The sequence below is a fragment of the Dromiciops gliroides genome, chromosome 2 (assembly GCF_019393635.1).
Source record: "Dromiciops gliroides isolate mDroGli1 chromosome 2, mDroGli1.pri, whole genome shotgun sequence".
Lineage (NCBI taxonomy): Eukaryota > Metazoa > Chordata > Mammalia > Microbiotheria > Microbiotheriidae > Dromiciops > Dromiciops gliroides.
In genome coordinates, this window is record NC_057862.1 from 371,333,337 (window position 1) to 371,345,203 (window position 11,867).

Here is an 11,867-nt window from a genome sequence, read left to right on the forward strand (position 1 = left end):
GTGAGAATATTGAGTAAATTTTTCTTATTCTTGGCACAGTGATCCCATTACAAAGCATGTGTCTGAGGAGGCCAAAGTCTAAAATAAAAGTCTGATATTCCAAAATATTCATTTCAGTGTTTCAAGTGACAGCAAAAAGCTGGAAACAAAGCAAATACCCATTGACTGAGGGATGACTAAACATAATAGAATGTTGTACAGAAAGAAACATTGAAGGTGACATCAGAGAAACATGGTATAGTTTGTTTCAATCAACTTAAAATAAGGAAAACCAGAAAAATAATATGAATGACAATAATGATATTTTTGTATATTTTCTAATCTAAAAAAAGACTGAAAAACTCTAAATAACTTTAATAATTAATTTTAGTGCTGGAAAATAAATAATAAAAGAGACCATCCTCTGAGTAGAGAGGTGGGAGAATACTAAGACAGAATGTTTCATTCATTATCAAGTATAGTTATCATATCAGTTGTTTTTATTTTATTACTTTGTTTTATTATAAGGGAGGATTTAATCCCATATTTGTGGATTTTTGAATGTATACATGTTGCACTTCTTTTAAAAAAGCATTGTGATATAATAATAACATACAACAATAAGTGATTTGTCCAAGGTCACAAAGCTAGTAAGAGTCTGAGGCTGGTTTTGAAATGAGGTCTTCTTGGTCAGTTAGGTGACTCTAGGACACTGGGCCTAGAGTTAGGATGACATGGCTTAAATTTCAGCCAAAAAGTAGAGGGAGTGACAGATTAATTTTAAAATTACTTATTTCTTTTTTAAAAAATGTTAATTAAAATATTGAAACTTAAATGAATAATAAATAATTGAATCCATGAGAATGGATATTTCAAAGATTAAAAATTTGAAATAATTCATTTCATCAATGAAAATTACAAAACAATATACCAAAAGTTTTTCAATGCAACCAAAAGAGAATTCTATCTCAAAATGTTTTCAGCAACCACAGCAAAAAAGAAGAAATCAATGGATTGCCCCTAAAACTAAAAATCAGAAAAACATGAAATACAAAAACCCAACTACAAAATTAGAAATTCTGAAAATCAAAGGAAAGAAAAACAATTAAAAAGGAAAACATTTAATTCACAATTTAAACTGGTTTATAAAACATTTACTAATCTTTTAAAAGAAAGGAAAACCAACTTTATGTTATCAAAAAAAGAAAAAAATTGATTTCACAAACAATGAAGAAAGTTTTAGAAATTATTTTGACTACCAGAAAAAATAACCAAGAAGATGTAGAAATAGATATTTTCTCTGACTCTCCTAAGCTTCCCCAAATAAAAACTATGCATAAGAGGTAAACTAATTGCAGATGTTTCCTCAAGCCAAGATACCAATGAGTATAAAAAAGGAATGACCTGGGGGCAGCTAGGTGGCACAGTGGATAGAGCACCGGCCCTGGAGTCAGGAGTACCTGAGTTCAAATCTGGCCTCAGACTCTTAACACTTACTAGCTGTGTGACCCTGGGCAAGTCACTTAACCCCAATTGCCTCACTAAAAAAAAAAAAAAAAGGGAATGACCTGAAGAACTAATAGCAGAGAAAGCCATTTCAAACATCCCACATGCTCAGTCAGTATTCCCTCCTTTAACACCCCAATGATCTGACAGGATGGCACAATGGAACTGTGCTGTACTCTAGAACAAAATTGCTTAAACCATGGGTTGTGACCCCATATGAGGTTGCATAAATTAATGTGGGGGTTGTGAAAAATTTGGCAGTAAATGCTTGATTTGTCTATGTATTTTATATACCTACTTACATGGGGTCTCATAAAAATTCCTCAGGCAAAAAGGGGTTGCAAGTAGAAAAAGGTTAATAAGCTCTGCTCTAGAATTCACTTAGCAATTTCATTGTTGTCAGCCAATACTGCCCTTATTTTCACAGTAGGACTCAATTCTGCCCACCATGTGAAGGAGGTTGAGGTGAAGGAGATGGAAATATGTTCTGCCTTGGGTGTTACCATGCCATTTTGCAGCAGTACTCACATAAAGAACTAAAGAAAAGAGGAAATCAAATGTGATAGGATGACAGTGAGGAAGGGGGTAGAGCCACATCAGAATGAAAGGTGACTAGCATCCAACTGGGTTCAATTCTGTCGCCCCAGTAGCCACTTAGGGCAGGAACTCATATTGGCAAAAAGTTAATTCCTCATCCTGCCTAAGACACCTTTGAGGTCTAGACCTGAGGGATTTGTTATCAAAGGGGAAGGAGTCAGGAAGTGAGTAAAAGAGGGATATCAAGGAGGAAAGACTGAAATAAAAAAAAATTAGGAGGAAGAAAACTCAGTTAAAAATCTTAAGCATGAGCAGATAAATCAATAGGGAAAATACCAAAAGAAAAATTTTATGACCTCCAAGACATCTAAATGAACACAACCAAAACACAATAAATATGTAAGATAAAAGAATCTGAATCAATAGCTGGTAAGGCAGAGGGTCCTGAAGATTCCAAATAGAGTGGGGAATCATAGCAGCTTGTTCCAAATGGTTTACAAGAGAAATAAGAATTCTGAAAATAGAATTTATGGCATGAAGAGCTTAATTGGCAGAAGAGAAAAAAAAATAAATCCAGGGTGGTGAGTCTCTCCAAAGAAATGGAAGTGAGAATTACTGATTTGGAATACAAATATTCAGAAATGAAGGACAATTTGGAAGAAGAGAAACAAAATCAATAATATTAAAAAGAATACTTGACCTTTATACAAGTAAAATATATTGATCATGAAGACAGGATACACAGAAACAAACTCAGGAGCATAGATCTCACAGTATAAGACAAGTAAAGAAACATGAACCCCATAATAAAAGAAAAATATTTTTAACAACTCTCTAGAACTTCTGAACACACACACAAGAAGAAGAGTTAGTGAAGGCATTCACAGTTTGCTTCTAAATACTAACAGAAAACTCAAAATAACAAAAAACCCTGTGCTGCAAAGTCCAAGTCACCACAATGATTGAATTTAGTAATTCCAATGAAAAAAATTCTACAAGTGACCAGGAGGAACTTTCAAATATGAAGTAATAAAAATTTGAATAACATGAAACACTCCAGAAATTGCAGAAGAGAATGAAATCATCTGTTCCAAAGAGCAAAGGAACTCTAGACACAACCCTAAGTAATACATACTGAATACTGAAGCCTAATTATCAATGAAAAAAGATTAATGTTCAGTAAAGGAAAGCATTTGAAGCAGTTCAATAAAAATAACTAAACAGATTAAGGAGATCATTTGCTGTGCAAACAGCCCCACTTTACAAAACACAAGGTAAATAAATACATCTACTAAGTAAAGCACAAGTAATTAAATAAATATGCCATTCATTGTCCAAGAGGACTATGACATCTGGGTGATGTCATGAGTTGCACTGAGTTGAATTTAATTAGAAATGTATATGGCTCAAGAATCAGGGTAATGCTTCTGTTACCTATATGAGCTTGAGAGCCTATGATTATAGGTTATGGAAGCTTCCTCTGTGAGTAGGAGAATCAGAATGTGAACCAGAGTGCGTACTATGCAATGGTCAGACGAAACTATGGCTACAGAGAGGGAATATTTTAGAGTCCAGGAGGGACTGCATCTAAAGATGCAGGAAGCAAATAAAGGAGGCCACCCCTGACCCCTACACCCAACCAGGTGAAAGGGTGAAAGAGCTTCCATATTAAGCAATCTGGACATGCTCCAAAAGTCCCTCAAGGACATCTCCATATTAAAAATATCCATGCCCAGAGAAGCTTGGCTTACATCATCAAAAGGATTTAAACCTAAGAAGAAGAGGGGAGGGAGAAAATCATATCTCTTTAGTTGCTCCTCGAGCCACATTAGAGGATCATAGATTTGGAAAGGACTTCAAAACGTTCATTCACTTCAATTTTCAGATGAGTAAACTGGGTCTCAGATGGCAGAACCAGTTGCCATGGAAGTTGCGAAGAGGCAAAAAGATTAGAACTATCCAGAAGTGCCATCCTTTGCTCCATGAAATAGTGGCTTCCCCATCTTTGGAGACCTTCAAAAAGAGACAGGAAATTCACTTGTCATAGTTACATGTCATAATATAAAACTATTGGGATTTCTGCAGGGTATGGATTAGAGTAGATGTCCTTTGAGGTCCCTTCCAATACTTAGATTCAGGGATTTTTTACAAATTGAGTGATGCATATAATTTCTGGAATGAGGGACAGGTAATTTAATGTGGTCCTGAAGCAAAGGAGCTATGGGCTAGCCATAGAGAATCCTGAGACATTTGGGTGAAAATAACTCTGTTCCACTTTCTCTTTCGGCTCTGGAAAATACCAAATGGAGGCAGGCTTTCCTGCTCCAGGCCCTGGTCACCTTCCCAGGACCTCTTCCCTCTACCCTGTCCAGAAAATCAGTCAGGATCAAGTTAATCAAGAAGAGGTCAAGGCTCCAAGTTGAACCTAATTCCCCTGACAGCCAGTCCCTGCCCCAAACAGCTTAACCATTCTAACTAATATAAACCTCCCTCTCTCAACCATGAATTGCCCACATCACCACTGCAATGATACAAGAGTCAGAATACAAAATCTGATCTGTATTTGGGCATGGAGACCTCCCTCATCAACTCCTACAGGCCCTCTTTCTTCAGGCCCCAAGCCTGATCCCTCCTACTGCAAGAAACTCACTCATAGATCATAATGTGAAAAATATTTATAACTTATATCTTGGGCAAATGGGGACCCAGTCTTCTTCCCTTCTTTTTTAGTCCTTTCTGCCCTCCCCCACCCCAATGTGTAGGTCTCCTTGAATATAAGATTTATCTGGGTCAAAGAATCTTGGGTGGAGACAGATCCATTTTTCTAGATAAGGGAGGACTTTGCTGATGAGGTTTAGCCTGCACCAAACCAAACCTAGGTGGAAGCTGTTGTGCTCCCCATCATTTTCGGTGGAATCTACACAATTTTTCTGATATCTTTTTTTACAATCCAGATGTGAGTGACTTAAGCCAGTATCCCCAGACTTCATTCTACTCTAACACACCTCCAATCATGTCAGCCAATTAGATTTGATTGCTGTTGACCAATTGGATTTGATTTCAATGTGATGGAGCTCCTAGAGTTAGAGGGTATATAAACTGTGACACCCCCCCCCCCACACACACACACCACCATTACAGGTCTTTGGTCTGAGTGATGGGCATTTGCTATCCTTTCATTAATAACCTGCTGGCCTATTAATAAAATGATTAAATTACCCAGAAACTATATATCATTCTTGGTTTTTTTTGTTTTTACAGGGCAATGAGGGTTAAGTGATTTGCCCAGGGTCACACAGCTAGTAAGTGTCAAGTGTCTGAGACCAGATTTGAACTCAGGTCCTCCTGGATCCAAGGCCAGTGCTTTATCCACTGCACCACCTAGCTGCCCCCCAGAAACGATATATCTCAAAATTTCAATCATCACAATAAAAAGGGGAAAGGACCCACATGTAAAAATATTTATAGTATCCCTTTTTGTAATGGCAAAGAATTGGAAATTGAGGGCGTGTCCATAAGTTGGGGAATGGCTGAACCAGTTATGGTATTTGAATGTAATGGAATACTATTGTGCTATAAGAAATGATGAGGAAGATGCTTTCAGAAAAACCTGGAAATACTTACATGAACTGTTGCTGAATGAAGTGAGCAGAATCAGGGGAACATTAACAGCAACATTGTGTAGAGGTCAACTGTGATAGACTTAGCTCTTCTCAGCAATACAATTATCCAAGGCAATTCCAAAAGGCTCATGATGATAAAAATAAAAATTAAGTTTAAAAAAGAAAGACACTCACCAAAATCAGGATGCCTCAGGTTGGCCGTTTTCATTAAAGCTTCATTTCTTCAATGACAGACTGACATTGACATCTGTTTAACTTACCCATTGCTTATTTTCCTCTCTCTTCTGGCAATGTGATCACAAATTATTGACTTTGGAGGATGCTTGGCAGCACCACAAGTAACATATTCCAAACTATTTTCTTGAAATCTATCATCAATTCGAAGTTTCCTGCTTCCTCTGTGTGGTTTTGGTACATAAAGACGTCTCCTAATTTGCAGATGCTAACAGGAGGAGACAGAGAGAGCTTGGATTCCTACTGAGATTCCTGCTGCTAAAGATCTAGGTGAGACCCACCAGGCAAATTCTACCCTCTTCCGGGGTTCCAGGGCTAGGGTAGGAAGCCTCTTTGCTACTCATATCTCTAAGGGACTTGTCAGATTCTTCCTTTCCCCAAACTCATGCAAGCCCTTTCTCCCAGTTCTCAGGCTATATCAGGCCGGTGTTTTAGAGAACTCTGTTCTGATAAAGTATCTATAGTAATTTTAATTAGAATTAAAAAAAAATTATTCCATTGCCTTCACTTCCCAGTTGTATCCCTCTCTTTTCTCCTACCTAAGGAGCTATCCCTTGTATCAAAGAATAAGAGAAAAAAAGATAATATATAAATTCAGCAAATTTAACCAACACATTAACCAAGTCTAATTTGATATAGAATGTTCATAGTCATAGCCCAACATGTATAAAGAAATGTGTATATATATGAAGATATGTGCACTAACCTAATTATATACATATACAGGTATAAATATACATATAGGTACACACATCTGTAGATACATATACACCTAGATATACATGTAGATGGATACACATATACATAGTTTCATATATATATATGTATGTCCATACATAGATATGTACATTTTCTCCTCCCTTCTTCATGCCCAAGCTTGATCATTATAATCACAGAGAATTCAGCTTCAAGAGTTGTCTTGTCATCATTTTTTCATTTACATAGTTTTAGTCATCAGGTACATTATTTTCCTGATTCTGTTTACTTCACTTTGCATCCATTTATATAAGTCTTTCCATGCTTCTCTGCATCCTTCATGCTCATCACTTTTTATGGTAGAGTAGCATTCTACTACATACATTTACCATGATCAGTTTGATCATTCCCCAAGTGGTGGACATTGGTTTCATTCCCAGTTCTTTACTACTACAAAAAAGTATCACTGTAAATATTTCATTGTATCTGAGACATTTCTTTATATCTAGTCTCAAAGGATTGATAAATAGAATCTATTAGGCATCTACTAGGTACCAGATTCTGTGTTACATTCTAAGGGTATATGAATAAAGGTGAGATTGTGCCCATTCTCAAGGAGTTTATAATCTACTGGGGAAGATAACAGAAATATAGATTGATTTGTTGTTGTTCAGTCATTTTGGTTGCATCTGACTCTCTGTGACCTCATATGGGATTTTATTGGCAAAGGTACTGGAGTGGTTTGCCATTTCCTTCTCTGGCTCATTTTAAAGATGAGGAAACTGAGGCAAAGAGGGTTAAGGGACTTACCCAGGGTCACATAGTCAGCTAATCAGAGTCTGAAACTGGATTTGAATTCATGAAGATGAGTCTTCCTGACTCCAGGCCTGGCACTCTATCTACTGCAACACCTAGCTGTGCTAACATAGGAATTCACAAAATAGATGCCAGATACTTCTGGGGGAGTTTTCATTGGCTGCTTGGGGAGTGGGGGTATAAAAAGACTTTATATCAAAAGTGATGCTTGATGTAGGTCTTGAGGAAAAGTAGAACTTCTGAGAGGTAGAGGTGGGTGAAGAGGGCATGTATTCAATGTATATTAGAGAACCGATGTAAAGGTCCAGAAATGCAAATCCAAGGAAAAGGAAAGTGAAGAGTAGTTTGAATGGACCATGGAGTGTTTGAAGAGGAATAATATGTAATAAGACTGGAAAAATGGATTAGGAAAAGGCTATAAAGGGTTATAAGTAAGCTTACATGTGCTCTGAGAAGTATTAGGGAACAATTAGAATTCACTGAGAAGGGCAATGACATGGCCAGAGCTGGGCTTTAGGAGAGTTTGTCCTTTAGAAATTGTATAGAAGATGGGATTGGAGAGATCAATTAAGGGGCAAGAGGTGTTTAGGGCCTGAACTAGGGTCATAGTTGTGTGGGTTTAAAGCAGGTGACAGATGGGAGAGAAGTTAGAAGAGATAAGATTTGACAATTGTTTGGCTTATGGAGTGAGTGAGAGTGAAGAGATGAAGATGACACTGAGGTTTTAAACATGAAGTAAACATGAAGATTTATTGTGATGCACTAGACAGTAGTGGTGGAGTTTGGAAAGAGGGGGGTTTTGAAGGGATGATCCCCCAAGATGTTATTCCAAAGTCTAGAGGATACCTTCCCACAAGGGGCTCTGGTCTGGGCTCAAAGGGACTCAACATGAAAGTCATAAAGCTATGGAGGGGAGGGATGGTTTCTCTCTTCCTGTCTCTATCCTCTCCTCAGAGGAAAACATTGAATCAGTAAACTTCTATATCAGAGCATGTGGACATTTGAGTCACTTTCTTAAAATAATTTCCAACTAATTTCTTTTTTTGGGGGGTGGGGCTGGGCAATGAAGGTTAAGTGACTTGCCCAGGGTCACACAGCTAGTAAGTGTCAAGTGTCTGAGACCGAATTTGAACTCAGGTCCTCCTGAATCCAGGGCTGATGCTTTATCCACTGTGCCACCTAGCTGCTCCCACCCCCAATTAATTTCCAGAATGGCTAGACCAATCCATATTGCTAATAGTAAGGTGCCAGAGTTCTTGCCCTTCTCTATTCTTCAGTGAGGCCACTGAAAAACAAAAACTTTAACTTGTGCAACAGACCTATTGCATTTTGCTTTATACGTGACATAAAGTCTCCTAGTAATAGATAGTGTAACTTTAATCAAATCTCTTAATCTCTCTGGGTCCTTTTCTTGCTCTGCAAAAGAAGTCTAAGTACTAGAGACTAAGAAGCCAATGGGTATGGTGGACAGAGTGCCACAGCTGAAGTCTAGAAGTACTGAGTTCAAATCCAGCCCCAGACACTTACTTAGTTGTGTGACCCTAGACAATTCCCTTTATCTCTGTCTGCCTCACTTTCTCAAATGTAAAATGGGAGTAGGAATAGTACCTAACTCACAGGGTTGTTGTGAACATCAAACAAGATAATATTTATAAAGCATTTAGTGCCTGGCACACAGTAGGTCTGATAATATCAATGCTTAATTCCTTTTATTCCCTTCCTCTTCCACCAGAGGGTCTTTATCGTTCCCTTCAGACATTCATTGACTTCTGAAATGGAGCATTAGAAGGTGCTAAAATCATTTTATAGTAGAAATACATTTTGGAAAGAGACAGCATGGTAATTGGATAGAACTGTCCTGCCAGTCAGGTAGACCTGAATTCAAAGCCTACCTCTGAATTGTTCTGGCAATGTGACCCTGAACAAGTTACTTACCTTCTCAATAGCTCCAGGCAACTCCCTATTAGTCCTAATTGTGCTGGAGGTGGTGATCTACTTGCTAGTAAAATCACACAGCCAATCAAAACATCATGAAATTGTTGCCTTTAGAATTGACTCAATGTGGTTATTTCCAATATAAACCAAATTTTATGGTTTACAAAATGGGTTTTTCAGGAAACCCAATAGACTGTTTTGATTGAAGTCCAACTTCTTGCTGAGTATTATCAAAACATAAAACAAAAACATTGGGCTATGTTGGGATTTCTAGACACGTCTAAGACCTTAGTGGGTCTACTTTGGGAATCAGAGAATGTTAAAGTTAGAAGGGATATTGTAACTAGAATATAGAATATCAGATCTGGAAGGAGTCTTTGAATTATAAAACAGGAAGCAAGTGAGAAGCAGAGTGGGACTACAAGCCATATCTCTTGACTCCCATTCCAATGTTCTTTACCCCACACTATGCTGCCTTTCTGCATGCACAGCTCTGAGGATAATGTAATCTCAGGGGAGCTAGAGAAGGGCCAAAGGAGACAGGTGTCCAGAATGCTGGAGGAAACTCTCAGGAAGTTTGCAAAATGAAGTTTTAGGAAAAAAGCAAAAGAAGTGGTATTTTGTACCACAAAAACCAGAGTTCTAACCTCAAAGATTTTTAGAAGCAGGAAATAGATTTGGGGAAAATTGAGATAAATTCAAGGGTTCCCACCAACTGAGCATGTGTATGGCTCAGACCTAACCTAAGTGGACATAATATCCTGCCCCTTCCCCCATAATCCTTCAAACACATATTTTGTGAATCCAGAATAAGAAAAGGCATCCTGATCTGGAGACCAGGGGCTGGAATGTCAGATTTCTTCTCTTACCTATTAACTAGTTCTTAAATTTTCTTTTCTGAAGGGAAGAAAAAGAGAGAATGGTCAGGTAATAGTGACTATCACAAGCATTTCTTGGGGAAGAATTTTACTTTCCCTTTATATTTGATTTAAAAAATTATCTGAAATATTGATTTGTTCTTTTCATAGCAGGTATGAAGGTCCTTCTAATTTGGGGCCTCGTGCTTGGTGGCCTGTTCACACAGACCTTGGCCCAGCAGGAAACCTCTGGGTCCATTCAGTCACCAGAAGCAAGAGCAGCACCAACAGATTCATCATTTCTAAAAACATTTTTGTCACTCCTTCAAAAGCTGTTTAAAAACATAGCAAAAAGGATAGATGAAACATTGTGGCCAAAAAGTGAAGCAGTAACTTCAACAGCTACCACAACTGAAGCACCAACAGCTGCCCCAACTGAAGCACCAACAGCTGCCCCAACTGAAGCACCAACAGCTGCCCCACCTGAAGCACCAACAGCTTCTTCACCTGAAGCACCAACAGCTGCCCCAACAGATGCACCAACTGCTGCACCAACAGATGCACCAACAGATGCACCAACAGATGCACCAACAGATATACCAACAGAAGCACCAACAGATGCACCAACTGATGCACCAACAGATGCTCCAACAGAAGCACCAACAGATGCACCAACAGATGCACCAACAGATGCCCCAACCGATGCACCAACAGCTGCCCCAACAGAAGCACCAACAGATGCCCCAACAGATGCCCCAACAGCTGCCCCAACAGAAGCACCAACAGATGCCCCAACGGCTGCCCCAACAGCTGCCCCAACAGATGTACCAACAGATACACCAACAGAAGCACCAACAGATGCACCAACTGCTGCACCAACTGCTGCACCAACAGATGCTCCAACAGAAGCACCAACAGAAGCAACAACAGATGCACCAACAGCTGCACCAACCGATGCACCAACAGGTGCCCCAACAGCTGCCCCAACAGCTGCCCCAACAGCTTCCCCAACAGAAGCACCAACAGAAGCACCAACAGATGCACCAACAGATGCCCCAACTGATGCCCCAACAGCTGCCCCAACAGATGCCCCAACAGCTGCACCAACAGATGCCCCAACAGATGTACCAACAGATGCACCAACAGATGGACCAACAGATGCACCAACAGAAGAACCCACAGCTGCCCCAACAGCAACTGGGACAACACAGACAACAGCTCAACCAACACAGCCAGGGGCAACAGGGACAAGGCCAACTTGGACAAAGCCAACTCGGACAAGGCCAACAGGGACAAGACCAACACGGACAAGGCCAACTCGGACAAGGCCAACTCGGACAAGGCCAACTAAGACAACTCAGAGAGCCCCACCTGCAAAACCATTGTTTTATTTTGCTGCAAGTAAGTTGATCTCTGACCTAAGCCCCAAACTTTCCAGGGGATTCCCTAACCTGAAGTAGAAATGCCACTGGAAGGAAGGATACTAGTATGTACTAAATAGTGGGAGTTGATTATGAGTGGGGTGGGTGCTGAGGTCTAGTGTGGGATCTCTTTGAGGCCAATTGGGTGGAGAAAGAGAGAAGTTACTAAAGTAAAATGAAGCAAAACGGCCCCTTCCTCAAATTTTATAAGCATTCCCAGGAGGGAGAGAGGTGAGACCATCCCCACTAATAATGCCCAGGCA